At 44.2% G+C, this 15,244-nt stretch overlaps 1 long non-coding RNA gene across 1 annotated transcript in view; it reads right to left on the reverse strand.

Annotated features, from left to right (window-relative positions):
- Positions 1–2,713: 2,713 nt before the first annotated feature.
- LOC108591159 (uncharacterized) overlaps positions 2,714–15,244 on the reverse strand; it is a 28,810-nt gene continuing 16,279 nt past the window's right edge. Inside the window, exons 2-3 of the long non-coding RNA XR_004741758.3 lie at positions 8,983–9,109; positions 2,714–2,852 (exon numbers count right to left, since the gene is read on the reverse strand). This is a non-coding gene — a long non-coding RNA (uncharacterized LOC108591159). The remainder of the gene's footprint in view (positions 2,853–8,982; positions 9,110–15,244) is intronic.

Genomic DNA, 15,244 nt, shown 5'->3' on the forward strand with positions numbered 1-15,244 from the left:
CATTAGGTGACTATCTCACGGCCATGGAGTCAGAAGTATACCTCACCCTAAAATTCTGACACTATATACAACTGGCTTGGTTTCTTAAATGATTCTCAATCAAAGGAAACTCCTAAGGAGTTCCAGTTAGTGTTACTGATGTTGCTTGTTTACATTTTACTATGTAAAATCTGCTAGTTAGAAAAGACACTTCTGGGTTCTTTGGTTTGTTTTTTTGTTTTGGGACAGTCTTTCCATGTTGCCCAGGCTGGAGTGCAATGGCTCAATCTCGGCTCTCTGCAACCTTCACCTCTTGTGTTCAAGTGATTCTCATGCCTCACCATCCCAAGTAGCTGGGATTACAGGCGCCCACCACCCACACCTAGCTAATTTTTGGTGTTTTTTTAGTAGAGATGGGGTTTCACCATGTTGGCCAGGCTAGTCTGGAACTACTGACCTCAGGTGATCCACCCACCTTGGGCTCCCAAAGTGCTGGGATTACAGGTGTGAGCCACAGCACCTGGTCTGACACTTCTGGTATATCCCTATAATGGAATATTACACAACCATAAACATTTACAAAGATAAGTATTTTTAGATAAAATATTAAGTTCTAAACAATTAACTAGGCCAGATGCAGTGGCTCATGTTTGTAATCCCAACACTTTGGAAGGCTGAGGTGGGAGGATCACTTGAGCCTAGGAGTTCGAGACCAGTCTGGGCAACATAGTGAGACTCTGTGTCTATTATTTTAATAAAAATGGCCAGGTGCAGTGGCTCACATCTGTAATCCCAGCACTTTGGGAGGCCAAGGTGGGAAGATCACCTGAGGTCAGGAGTTCGAGACCAACCTGGCCAATATGGCAAAATCCCATCTCTACGAAGAATTAGCCGGGTATGATGGCAGGTGCTTGTAGTTCCAGCTACACGAGAGGCAGAGGCAGGAGAATTGTTAACCCAGGAAGCAGAGGTTGCAGTGAGCCAAGATCACACCACTGCACTCTAGCCTGGGCAACAGAGTGAGACTTGGTCTCCAAATAAATAAATAAAATTTTTAAATAAAATAAAATAAAAAAATTTTTAAAGATTACTAAAAGCAAGCACAGTATCATCATCTTTTTTTTTTTCTTTTTGAGAGAGTCTTGTTCTGTCTACCAGGCTGGAGTGCTGCAGTGTGATCACAACTTACTGCAGCCACAAATTCCTATGTTCCAGAGCCTTCCCACCTCAGCCTCCTGAGTAGCTGGGACCACAAGCGCACACCACTGTGCCTGGCTAATTTTTCATTTTTATTTTTGTAGACACAGGGTCTCACTTTGTTGCCCAGGCTGTTCTTGAGCCTCAAATGATCCTCCCACCTTGGCCTCCCAAAGTACTGGGGATTAGAGGTCGTTTTTTTTGGAAAAAAAAAAAGTATGTATATAAACATTTATAAGTACTAGAATATGCACCAAAATGCTGATAAAGCTTCTCTGTCTCTGGACATTGCATTATAGGTGACTTTTTTCTTCTTTTTGATAATCTATAATATCTGTAAGTCTATAACTTTTAATTTTTTTTTTTTTCATAGAGATGGGGTTTCACCACGTTGGCCGAGCTGGTCTTGAAGTCCTGGCCTCAAGTGATCCACCCACCTTGGCCTCCCAAAGTGCTGGGATTACAGGCGTGAGCCACTGCGCCCAGCCAACTTTTAATTTTTTTTTTTAAGAAGAGATAAATTCTCATTATGTTACCCAGGCTGGTCTCAAACACCTAGGCTCAGGTGATCCTCCCACCTCAGCCTCCCAAAGTGCTGGGGTTATAGGTGGGAGCCACCAGGCCAGGCCCTGTATTTTTTACAATATACTTTTTTTTGGCCAGGATCTCTCTCTGTCACCCAGGCTGGACTGCAGTGGCATGATCATGGCTCACTGCAGCAACCACCAAACTCAAGTGATCTTGCCAATTCAGCCTCCCAAGTAGCTAGGATCAGAGGTATATGCCACCACATCTGACCAATTTTTTTAATTTTTTGAAGAGACTATTTTTTGTCTCATTGTGTTGCCCAGGCTGGTCTTGAATTCCTGGCCTTAAGCAATTCTTTCACCTTGGTCTACCAAAGTACAGTTTACCTTGGAAAGAATAATTTTCTATTTTTAAAAAAGTGAGAATAGGTCAGGTGAGGTGGCTCACACCTGTAATCCCAGTACTTTGGGAGGCCAAAGCAGGTAGATCACCTGAGGTCAAGAGTTCAAGACCAGCCTGACCAACATGAAGAAACCTGATCTCTACTAAAAATACAAAATTAACCAGAAGTGGTGGTGCATGCCTGTAATCCGAGTAGCTGGGGAGGCTGAAACAAGAGACTCACTTGAACCCGGGAGGCGGAGGTTGCAGTGAGCCAAGATCATGCCATTGCACTCCAGCCTGGGCAACAAGAGTGAAACTCCATCTCAAAAAAAAAAAAAAGTGAGGATAGACCAAAGTTTTTTTAAACAGGACATAAAAAATACCAAGTAAAAAAAGAATAATTGATAGATTAGACTATATTAAAACTAAGAAAAGCAGTTTATCAAAATATCATTGTAATTACCTGATGTGTACTTCCTGCCCACTGTACAGACAAAATCAATCCACTGAGACCATGGCATTGCAGTAGAGAAAGAGTTTTATTAATGTGAGGCTGGCCCACACAAGATAATTGGAGTTATCACTCAAATCAGTCTCCCAGACAATCTGGTGGGCAGGGGGTTAGGGAATAGGTGTTGCTGACTGGTTGGGGATGAACTCATAGGGGTAGATTCACAGGGATCCTCATGTGCAGCATGCACTCCTGATTAGGGAGGGCCACAGAATATGGTGAGTCATGAGTCACAAGTCTGGATGGGTTCAGTCTGAAAAACATTTCAAAACAAAAAATCTTAGGTTCTACAATAATGATGTTATCTATAGGAGCAATTAGGAAAGTCACAAATTTTGTGACCTCTGGCCATATGACCCCTGAGCAGTAATGGCTTATACAAACTAAGCCTATATGTTAGCAGAGTTCAGGCCCCTTCCATAATCCTATTCTTGTGGCCTTTCAGGAGTCTTACAAAGGTAGGTTTTGATTCCTGAGCAAGGAGAGAGTTAGTTTCATGGAGGGACTATTATCATTTCCTTGCTTTGCTTTCTTTTCTTTTTCTTTTTTTCCTTTTATTTTTTAATTTTTATTTTTTTTAAGATAGAGTCTCACTCTGTCCACCCCGGCTGGAGTGCAGTGGCATGATCTTGGCTCACTGCAGTCTCAATCTCCTAGGCTCAAGCTATCCTCTCACCTCAGCCTCCCAAGTAGTTGGGACTGCAGGTGCTCTCCACCATGCCCAGCTAGTTTTTGTATTTTTTTATAGAAATGGGGTCCCCCTACATTGCCCAGGCTGGTCTCAAACTCCTGGGCTCAAGGGATCCTCCTATCTCAGTCTCCCAGAGTGTAGGGATTACAGGCGTGAGCCACCATGTCCAGCTTAAATATAATTTATAAATTACATATATCTTACAAGAGAGGAAAACAAACAGTTCCAACACTTTAGATAGGAATTGGGACATATATCAAAATTGTTGAAATATGGCCCAGTTCTGTCAGGTTTTTCCCTCAGAAAAATTGGGAAGTCGACCAAGTTTCCTTTCTACTTAGTCTGCTATCAGCTTTCTGTATCTCTTTACAGAGTTTGAGCCTCCAGGGGTCCTCTCTTCCTTCTCAAGGGCCCAACTCATACCCCATTCCAGCTCTTAACTGAAGCATCTATGGACCATTAAGGTGTTATCTGGACACATGCACACGGATGTTCACTGCAGCCCTGTTTACAATAGCAAAGACCTGGAACCAACCCAAATGCCCATCAATGATAGACTGGACAGGGAAAATGTGGCACATATACACCATGGAATATTATGCAGCCATAAAAAACAATGACTTCATGTCCTTTGTAGGGACATGGATGAACTGGAAACCGTCATTCTCAGCAAACTGACACAAGAACAGAAAATCAAACACTGCATGTTCTCACTCATAGGTGGGTGTTGAACAATGAGAACACATGGACACAGGGAGGATAGCATCACACACTGGGGTCTGTCGGGGGGAAATAGGGGAGGGACAGCAGGTGGTGGGGAGTTGGAGAGAGATAGCATGGGGAGAAATGCCAGATATAGGTGATGGGGAGGAAGTCAGCAAATCACACTGCCATGTGTGTACCTGTGCAACAATCTTGCATGTTCTTCACATGTACCCCAAAACCTAAAATGCAATTAAAAAAAAAAAAAAAGGTGTTATCTGGAAACAAGTCAGCTCTTGTTCTTTTCCCTAGAGGCGTTTGTGTTATAAGAGGGGACTTAGAGGGACTTTCTAGACAGGGATATATGTTGGGAAGAAGGCGAGATTAGAAAGGAATAAGGTGGATTTGAAATGATTGTCAAGTTCCCCAAACTTTTTATCGAAATTCCAAGAAGCTCAGAAGCCTTTAGGTAAACTGAAATTTAAATACCAAAGTAAGCCAAAGCACCTATTATACTTTCACATCCTTATCTCATTTGAACCTCACAACAACCCTGTGAAGTAGTCTGGGTCACTGGCCCTAAAGGATAGATCAGGAGAGTCACTATTAAGAAATGTTCATAGGGTTACATAAATGGTACTTGAAGGTCTTAAAATGTGAAGTCGGGTCACCTGATTCATGGCCGCATGCTACACTCTTCTCCCAGAAAAGCCTTTTTAACATCAGGGTTTCTTTTAGCCAATCTCCCCAGAATCAGTGGAAAGGAATTCAGGGCCCTTCGATGTAACTTTGCTTTTGGCAAGTTCGTCCTCTTTCTTCTTAGCTTTTTTAGCGTTCCTTGTAGTCTCAACTTCTGCTATATTGCTTCTTGACTTCAAAAAATGCTGCTAGTAACTGCAGTTGACCACACCTTTGATTTAATTTTTAAAGTTTTTTAAATTTTAAATTTAAATTTTTTTTTTTTTTTAAGCAGAGTCTCTTTCTGTCACCCAGACTGGATGGAGTGCAGTGGCACAATCTCGGCTCATTGAAACCTCCACCTCCCAGGCTCAAGCGATTTTCCTGCCTCAGCTGAGACTGCAGGCACGTGCCACCACGCCCAGCTAATTTTTGTATTTTTAGTAGAGATGGGGTTTCACCATGTTGCCCAGTTGGGTCTCTAGTGATCCATCCACCTCAGCCTCCCAAAGTGCTGGGATTATAGGCGTGAGCCAACATGCCCAGCACAACCTTTGATTTCAAGTGCTCTCCACACATTTATTTTCATGCTTGGTTATGGTGGGTAGCAGTGGCATCATGGGGTGACTTGGAGACAACTTTAGTCTACCTATGCAGCAAGCCATTTCAAATAAATACACTATTTATATAAAAACAGTGCTAGGCAGGCTGGGCACAGTGGCTCATGCCTGTAATCCCAGCACTTTGGGAGGCAGAGGCAGGCAGGTCGCTTGAGCGAGTTTGAGACCAGCCTGGGCAACATAGCAAGACACTGTCTCTATAAAAAAATTTTTTTTAGATATAAAAATTAAGGCCGGGCGCAGTGACTCACGCCTGTACTGTAATCTCAGCACTTTGGGAGGCCGAGGCAGGCAGATCACTTGAGGTCAGCAGTTCGAGACCAGCCTGGCCAACATGGTGAAAACCTGTCTCTACTAAAAATACAAAAATGGGCCGGGCATGGTGGCAGGCACCTGTAATCTTAGCTACTTGGGAGGCTGAGATGGGAGAACTGCTTGAACCCTGGGTGGCGGGGGCAGAGGTTGCAGTGAGCCAAGATCATGCCATTGGACTCCAGTCTGGGCAACAAAGTGAGACCCCATGTCAAAAAAAAAAAATAGCCAGGTATGGTGGCAGGCACCTGTAATCCCAGCTACTAGGGAGGCTGAGGTGGGAGAATTGCTTGAACCTGGGGAAGTTGGGAAGAAGGTTGCAGTGAGCTGATATGGTGCCACTGTACTCCAGCCTGGGAGACAAGAGCAAGATTCTGTCTCAAAAATAAATAAATAAATTAGTTAATTAATTTTTTAAAATGGATCTAGAGTTTTGAGTTTTTACTTTACTGTGTTCTCAAATCTGCTGGTTTGTAAAACAAAGAAAAACTGGACAGCTACTAATCTAAAAGAGGATTAATTTGGCCACACCATCATGAATTACATTGTTTGCCAAATGTGCTGAACTTCAACTCTGGTCACGAAGTAGACAGTTAAGCAGCCCTCTGTGTTAGTGGGCCAAATCATAGTTTGGCTGTGTGTCAGAAATGGAGTAAGGTCTATGGGGGCTGCAGGTCCCAAATTCTGGCTCTCAGTCCCCGTTTCCAAACTGAAAGGGACATTTCTATCTAGCAGAAAATAAAGGCTGGGTGTGGTAGCTCACACCTGTAATCCCAACACTTAGGGAGGCCAAGGAGGGCAGATCACAAGGTCAGAAGATTGAGACTATCCTGGCTAACACAGTGAAATCTTGTCTCTTCTAAAAATACAACACATTAGGCCGGGCGCGGTGGCTCAAGCCTGTAATCCCAGCACTTTGGGAGGCCAAGGAGGGTGGATCATGAGGTCAAGAGATCGAGACCATCCTGGTCAACATGGTGAAACCATGTCTCTACTAAAAATACTAAAAATTAGCTGGGCATGGTGGCCTGTGCCTGTAATCCCAGCTACTCAGGAGGCTGAGGCAGGAGAATTGCCTGAACCCAGGAGGCGGAGGTTGCGGTGAGCCGAGATTGCGCCATTGCACTCCAGCCTGGGTAACAAGAGCGAAACTCCATCTCAAAAAAAAAAAAAAAAAAAATTAGCCAGACCGCGCCTATAGTCCCAGCTATTTGGGAGGCTGAGGCAGGACAATTTCTTGAATTTGGAAGGCAGAGGTTGCAGTGAGCTGAGATTGTACCACTGCACTCCAGTCTGGACAACAGAACAAGACTTCATCTCAAAAATAAATAAATAAAATAAAATAAAAAATAAATGCTCATGAATGACTCTTTGGAGTCCACTCTACATCCTGCTCATGAATTCCCGAATCCTCATGTTCTGTTTTTTGGAAGGTGCAGGGCATTCCTATGTGAGCCTTTTTGGACAGGCCTTAGTTGAGCCACTTAAACTACAGTGGCATTGCAAATGGAGAAAGCTGTAAGCTCTGGACAGCTGCTGCCCCTCACCTCCTGTGGACACCATCCTATCCTCTCCTTTTAAATTCCAGAGAGAATAGACTCCTTGGTAGCTTTGTTGGAAGTCTGCCAACACCTATTGTTATGAACAACAAGAGGGGCCATCTCAGCCACCCCTGGGGTGGGGGTGGGGGTTTATGGGTGTCTCCACTGTTGCCAAGCCTCTGCATTAGGGTATATCTTGCAAAATGACACTTGTAACCCACTGCTCTTCATATTCCCTCCACCATGTGGGCCCTGCTCCCAGGCCTTGATCTTTCCTTTTGATGAAACCAACCTACATTACATTGTGGGCAGAAAGCAAGGAACAAGTGGATATCACATGGAAAGGTTTGGCATGAATAATCAGTACTGGACAGGGAATTGACATAACCAGGATTGTAAGCGACATAGAAATTCTGTAATACTAATAACTGCTGGGCACAGTGGCTCACACCTGAATTCCCCCACTTTGGAAGGTTGAGGCAGGAAGATGGCTTGAACCCAGGAGTTCAAGACCAGCCTGGGCAACACAGTGAAACCCTGTCACTACAAAAATAAATAAATACATAAATAAATAAAATTAGCTGGGCACTATGGGGTGTGCCTGTAGTCCCAGCTACTCAGGAGGCTGAGCCGGGAGGATTACTTGAGCCAGAGAGATCAAGGCTGCAGTGAGCTGTGATTGTGCCACTGCACTCCAACCTGTGTGGCAGAGGGAGAGCCTGTCTTGACAACAACAAAAACTAGTAACTTCCTTTTATGATTTACAGTGCCAGGCACTGTGCTATACATGCCATATACATTTCGTGCTTCATTTAATACAACTACTCTCTATGGTATTGTTGTCTGCATTTGATAAATGAGAATATTTAGAAGGAGATTAAATAAATTACTGAAGTTTGCAATAGCTAGTATGACAAAGTCAAACTTCACTATGCACTAAACTGTTTTATTTTCCCCCGAGTGCACAGAAAGATGACAATTCCCAGAACTCCATGCTTGGAGGTAGACCCCTGTGACTGAATTCTGGTCCATGGATTGTAGATGGGCTATGCCCCATTTCCAGGTTTGTTTATTTATTTATTTAAGACAGGGGTTCACCATGTTGGTCAGGCTGGTCTTGAACTCTCGACCTCAGGTGATCCACCCACCTTGGCTTCCAAAGTGCTTGGATTACAGGCGTGAGCCACCGCACCTGGCCCATTTCCAGGTTTAAAACATTCCACACAAAGTTCCACTTTCTCTTCCTTATCTGCACAGCTGGAAACAAAGGATCCACCCCACCCACTCCTCCTAAGGACAGAGCCTAGATCCCTGAGTAACTGCTTGGAGGAGAGCCACTCAAGACAGTTGACTGTCCAGCCTAGTCAACATAGGGAGACCCCCATCTCCACAAAAAATACAAAAATTAACCAGGCGATCTGTGGTTTCAGCTACTTGGGAGGCTGAGGTGGGAGGATTGCTTGAGCCTGGGAGGTTGAGGCTACAATAAGCAGTGATTGTGACATTGCATTCCAGCCTGGGCTACAGAGTAAGACCCTGTCTTAAAAAAAAAAAAAAAAAAAAAAGCTGACTGGCCCACATTACACTGTAAATACGAACAACAAATAAATCTTTCTTCTGTTCAGCTGTTGATATTTAAGGGTTTATTTGTCACTGCTGCATAACCTTGTCTACCCTGAGTAATACAGTTAGACAAGTTGTAGCCAGGACTCAAGTGGATTTCAGTACAGGTCTGACTAAACCTGTACTGTAACCACTCTTGACTACTCTTTACTACTCTTTTACACCTAGCATAGGAGAATCGGAAGAGAGTTTCTAATCTCGAACTCTGCCACTTACGTGTGTGATTTCTTAGGTGATTCAATTAACTCTTCCATGCTTCAGTGTTTTCATTTGTCCTATGAGAACGAAAATATCTATTCTTCTGACTTCCTGTGGTTATTGCAAGAAGCAAACAAGGCAATAGCTGTGAAATGATTTTGAAAATAAGCATCCTCCAAATGCAAAGAAGAGTTATTATTTAACAGAGTTTCCTGACTGTAGTTAGGAAGTCATACCACTGACTTTAGAACTGGCATGAAAATTTATGCTTATATATCTGCCTGTATTATTGGTAATACTTACTCTTTTGATCTGTTTAAATTTTAACATAATCTCAAACTTACAGATGAGTCACAAAAATGGTACCTTTACCCAGATTTCCCACATGTTTATATTTTGCCCCATTTTGATCATATTTCTGAATTATTCAAGAGTAAACTGATGGCTGGGCATGGTGGCTCACGCCTGTAATCCCAGCACTTTGGGAGGCCGAGGTGGGTGGATCACCTGAGGTCTGAAGTTAGAGATCAGCATGACCAACATGGCAAAACTCCGCCTCTACTAACAATACAAAATTAGCCTGGTGTGGTGGCACATGTCTGTAATCCCAGTTACTTGGGAGGTTGAGGCAGGAGAATCACTTGAACCCGGGAGGCGGAGGTGTCAGTGAGCCAAGATCGTTTCATTGCACTCCAGCCTGGGTGACAAGAGCTAAATTCCGTCTCAAAAAAAAAAAAAAGAAAGAAAGAAAGAAAGAAAAGTAAACTGGAGACAACGTGTGCTTTACCAGTCCAGAGGGAGTTCAACCCTGTTAACAACTTGTTTTCAGCCAGTGAAACTGGCTTCATTCTTCTGACCTCCAGAGCTAAAAGAAAATAAATGTGAGTTGGCCAGGCACAGTGGCTCACGCCTGTAATCCCAGCACTTTGGGAGGCTGAGACAGGTGGATAACCTGAGGTCAGGAGTTCAAGACCAACCTGACCAACATAGAGAAACCCCATCTCTACTAAAAATACAAAATTAGCAGGGTGTGGTGGCACATACCTGTAACCCCAGCTGCTCGGGAGGCTGAGGCAGGAGAATTGCTTGGAACCTGAGAGGGGAAGGTTGCAGTGAGCAGAGATCATGCCATTGCACTCCAGCTTGGGCAACAAGAGGAAAACTCTTTAAAAAAAAAAAAAAAGAAAGAAATGTAGGCCGGGAGCAGTGGCTCATGCCTATAATCCCAGCACTTTGGGAGGTCCAGGCCGGTGGATCACAAGGTCAAGAAATTGTCTCAGGAGGTGGAGGTTGTAGTGAACCAAGATCGCGCCATTGCACTCCAGCCTGGGAAACAAGAGCAAAACTCCATCTCAAAATAAAAAAAAAAAAAAAAAGAAGAAATGTGTGTTAATTTAATCCACCAAATCTGTGGTAATTTACCATAGCAGCCACAGGAAACAAACATAGTCCATAATTAAATTTTGGCAATTGTCTAAATAGTATTCATTTAACGTATTTCTGTTCTCGAGATAATCTTCAGTTCAGGATCATATTTTTCAATTCAGGATCATGTGTTTTTAGTCTAATCTAGAACAGTTCTCTAGCCTTACTTTGTCTTTCTTGACTTGGACATTTTTGGAAAGTACAGCTACTGGCCAGGCATGGTGGCTCATGCCTGTAATCCCAACACTTTGGGAGGCTGAGGAGGGAGGATCACTTGGGCCCAGGAGTTCCAGACCCACCTGGACAACATAGTGAGACTGCATCCCTAAAAAAAATGTGATGGTGAGCACCTGTAGCTACTCCAGCACCTCCAGCTACTCAGGAGGCTGAGGTGGGAGAACTGCTTGAGCCAAGGAGGTAAAATCTGCGGTGAGCCATGATCATACCACTGCACTCCAGCATGGGCAACAGAGGGAGACCCTGCCTTAAAAAAGTACAGCTATTTATTTTGCAGAATGTCACTTGATTTTTGTTTGGCTAATGTTTCCTCATCCTTAGGTTCAAATTATGCAGTTATACAGGACTATAATATCATTTCAGGAGTTATATAACGTTGGTTTGTCCTAAAATTGATAGTTGATTTTGATCACTTGATGAAGGTTGGGGCTACCAGATTGCTCTCTGTAAAGTTATTAATTTCCCCTATATAATTAAAAAGTAATTTGTGAGGATATTCTTTGAGGCTGTTCCTCATTATGATTTAACCCTCAAGTTTTAGCATTCCTGACGATCTTTTCTTTTTTTTTTGAGACAGACTGGCTCTGTCACCCAAACTGGTGTGCAGTGGAGCGATCTCAGCTCACTGCAACCTTTGTCTCCCTGGTTTAAATGATTCTCAAGCCTCAGCCTCCAAAGTAGGTGGGACTGCAGATGAGCACCACCAGGCCTGGCTAAGTTTTGTATTTTTAGTAGAGACGGGGATTTTATCATGTTGGCCAGGCTGGTCATGAACTCCTGACCTCAGGTGATTTGCCTGCCTCAGCCTCCCAAAGTGCTGAGATTACAGGCATGAGCCACTGCGCCAGCACTTGGCTTGTCTTTTATTTTTGATATCCAGATTGTCCCAGATTTGGCCAGCAGGAGCACCTTAAACTGGCTTCTTTGTTCTTTCAATATATCCCCTACATTCTTTGAGCATTTTCTTACTTTGTAGCATAAGAAGATATTTCAGGTTCATCTTACACTTTCTCTGCAGCAGTCTGTTCTCCCGGAAACCCTGGTTCCTTTTGTAGGAGAATGGAATTCAGAAACCAAGCTCTGAGAGCTAGGTATGCTCTGTGGCTGCTTCTGTGGGCTCTGTCAGTGGACAGAGCCAGGAAGTTTGTATAAAGCCAAGAGTTCATACTGATACCTCCAAGTCTAATTCAACATCACATAGTACTTTCCTCCTCCCCATTTTTGTAACTTCCAACAGTGGGAACACTGGTTCCCTTTACCTTCAGTATGTCTTCTCATTTACTCAAGTCGAATTTACCAACTATAGTCAATATTTAGTTACAGGGTTTTCTGGTGTGGGGAAGCAAATGGACATGAGTTAGACAAATCTTTTTAGTTTCTTGGATTATGTTAGGGAAGCAGGAGTACAGGAGAGCCAAGGTGACACCACTTTAAAAAATGACTCTATCTTAAAACTAGCAAGATGCATTCCTTGCTAGTCACAGCCCATTTTCATAAGATGTTTATGGTTGAAGAAACAGCTTAATAATGCTTGCAAGGAGAAACTCCTATGATAGGAAAATGTCCAAATGTCCTGATATCACATAACAATATATGCTCTTGAAAATAATTATAGGCTTGGCATGGAGGCTGACACCTGTAATCCAAGAACTTTGGGAGGCCAAGGCAGGCGAATCACCTGAGGTCAGGAGTTCGAGACCAGCCTGGCTAATGTGGTGAAACCCCATCTCCATTAAAAATACAAAAATTAGCCAGGCATGGTGGCGGGTGCCTGCAATCCCAGCTACTTGGGAGGCTGAGGCAGGGGAATCGCTTGAACCCAGGAGGCAGAGGTTGCAGTGAGCCAAGATTGTGCCACTGCTCTCCAGTCTGGGCAACAGAGTTAGACCCTGTCTCTAAATAAATAAATAAATAAAATTATAGGCTGGACACAGTAACTCATACCTATAATCTTAGCACTTTGGGAGGCCAAGGCAGGAGGACTGCTTGAGCCCAGGAGTTCAAGACCACCTTAGGCAACATGGCAAGACCTTGTCTTTACAAAAAAAATTACGCAGGGGTTGTGGTGGTAATGACAAGAGGCAGCCAAATGCCTAGGTGGATAGGACTGGATCCCCAGTGAAACACCAGCTCCAAGCTAAAGACAGTTTGAAGCCTGAAAGCCAAGCTACAAGTTAAATCCTCAGACCAGATTGAGAACTTATCTTCCCGTTTGGTGCACCTTCCTCAGATTGATCCCCACCTTTCACCTATTTTACATATACTCACCCTTCCCTAATTGGTTTTCTACACTGTTGTGCCCACCTTTGAGTGATGTCTTCGCTTTAATCTTTTTTTCATGCTCACAAACCAGTCAGCATGCACTTTGCATTCTGAGTCCATAAAAAGCTCCAGATCCAGCCACACAGGGGACTTTCCTCCCTTCAGGTAGGAGAACCACTCCTACATCCCTGCTCCACTGTAAGCTGCTTCATCACTCAATAAAACTCCCTACCTTGCTAACTCTTTGATTGTCAGTGCATCTTCATTCTTCTTGGGTGCAGGACAAGATGTTGGGAACCAATGTGCAAGCCAGACCTGGCCTGGGTAGACCAAGTGAGCAAGCGGTCTCCTGTAGCAGGTAGCGTGCCCAAGCAAGGCTTGGCCCAGGCATCACTGGCCAGAGGTCTCCAGCTTGCAAAGTGAAAAAGAAAAAATTCCTAGGCCAGGTGCAGTGGCTCATGCCTGTAATCCTAGCACTTAGAGAGGTTGAGGAGGGTGGATCACTTAAGGTCAGGAGTTTGAAACCAGCCTGGCCAACATGGTAAAACCCCGTTTCTACTAAAATACAAAAAAATGAACCAGGTATGGTGGTGGGTACCTGTATTCCCAGCTACTTGGGAGGCTGAGGCAGGAGAATTGCTTGAATCCAGAAGGCAGGGGTTGCAGTGAGCCGAGACGGCACTACTGCACTCCAGCCTAGACAACAGAGTGAGACTCCGTCTCAAAAAAAATTCCTGTGTTGGTGGAGTGTGCCTGTAGTCCTAGCCACTCAGGAGGCTAAGTGGGGAAGATTCCTTGAATCTAGGAGGTCAAGGCTGCTGTGAGGTCTGATTGCACCACTGTACTCCAGATTGGGTGACAAAGCAAGACCCTGTCTCAAAAAAAAAAAAAAAAAAAAAGAGTTTAGGCTGAGTGCAGTGGCTCACACCTGTAATCCCAGCACTTTGGGAGGCCAAGGTGGGAGGATCACCTGTGGTCAGGAGTTCAGGACCAGCCTGGCCAACATGGTGAAACCCCATCTCCACAAAAATATCAAGAGTAGCTGGGCATGATGGTGCATGCCTATAATCTCAGCTACTTGGGAGGCTGAAATAGGAAAATCACTTGAACCTGGGAAACAGAGGTTGCAGTGAGCCGAGATAGTGCCATTGGCCTCCAGCCTGGGTGACAGAGTGAGTCTCCATCTCAAAAAAAAAAAGTTTAAAACGAGAAGTTCCCCCTCCTACTTTCTGAGGGCATCCTACACTGTAACTCAGTAGTTGTCAATAAACCATTTCTTCTAACTGCACTCTGCAACTCACCTTCAACTCTTTGTGTGCATGATCCAGAACTCTTGTGGTCTGAATCTGAACCCTTTTTCCAGTAACATTATTTTATTTTATTTTTTGAGGTGGAGTCTCACTCTGTCGCCCAGGCTGGAGTGCAGTGGCATGATGTTGGCTCACTGCAACCTCTGCCTCCCAGGTTCAAGCAATTCTCCTGCCTCAGCCTCCTGAATAGCTGGGATTACAGGTGTATGCCACCACGCCCAGCTAATTTTGTATTTTTAGTAGAGATGGGGTTTTGCCATGTTGGCCAGGTTGGTATTGAACTCCTGATTTCGTGATCCGCCAAAGTGCTGGATAACAGGTGTGAGCTACTGTGGCTGGCTAGTTTGGCTTTTTTTTGAATCAGGGTCTTGCTCTATCATCCAGGCTGGAGAGCAGTGGCAAGATCACAGCTGACTGCAGCCTCAACATCCTGGTCCTCTCTGCTTGGCCTCTTGAGTAGCTGGGACCACAAACATGCACTAGCACACCTGGCTAGTTTTCAAAACATTTTTTTTATAGAGACAGCGTTTCCTAGGCTGGTCTGGAACTCCTGGCCTCAAGTCTCCTTCCTCAGCCTCCCAAAATGTTGGGATTACAAACTCGATCCACTGCATCAGCTTGCACAAATCTTTTTTTTTTTTTCTTTTTTTTGAGACAGAGTCTTGCTTTGTTGCCCAGGCTGGAGTGCAGTGGTGTGATCTCAGCGCATGCAACCTCTGCCTTCCAAGTTCAAGTGATTCTCCTGCCTGACCCTCCCAAGTAGCTGGGATTACAAGTGCCCACCACCATGCCCAGCTAATTTTTTGTATTTTTTAGTAGAGATAGGGTTTCACCATGTTGGCCAGGCTGGTCTTGAACTCTCTGCTTCAAGTGATCTGCCTGCCTCAGCCTCCCAAAGTGCTGGGATTACAGGTGTGAGCCACCAGGCCTGGTCTGCTTGCACAAATATTAAGTGCACAATTGATGAGTTTTGATAAATACCTACCTTCATGTAATCCATACTCTTATCAACATGTAGAACACTTTCCTAATTTCCATTACCTCAG

The sequence above is a fragment of the Callithrix jacchus genome, chromosome 4, assembly GCF_049354715.1.
Source record: "Callithrix jacchus isolate 240 chromosome 4, calJac240_pri, whole genome shotgun sequence".
NCBI classification, from domain to species: Eukaryota; Metazoa; Chordata; class Mammalia; order Primates; family Cebidae; genus Callithrix; species Callithrix jacchus.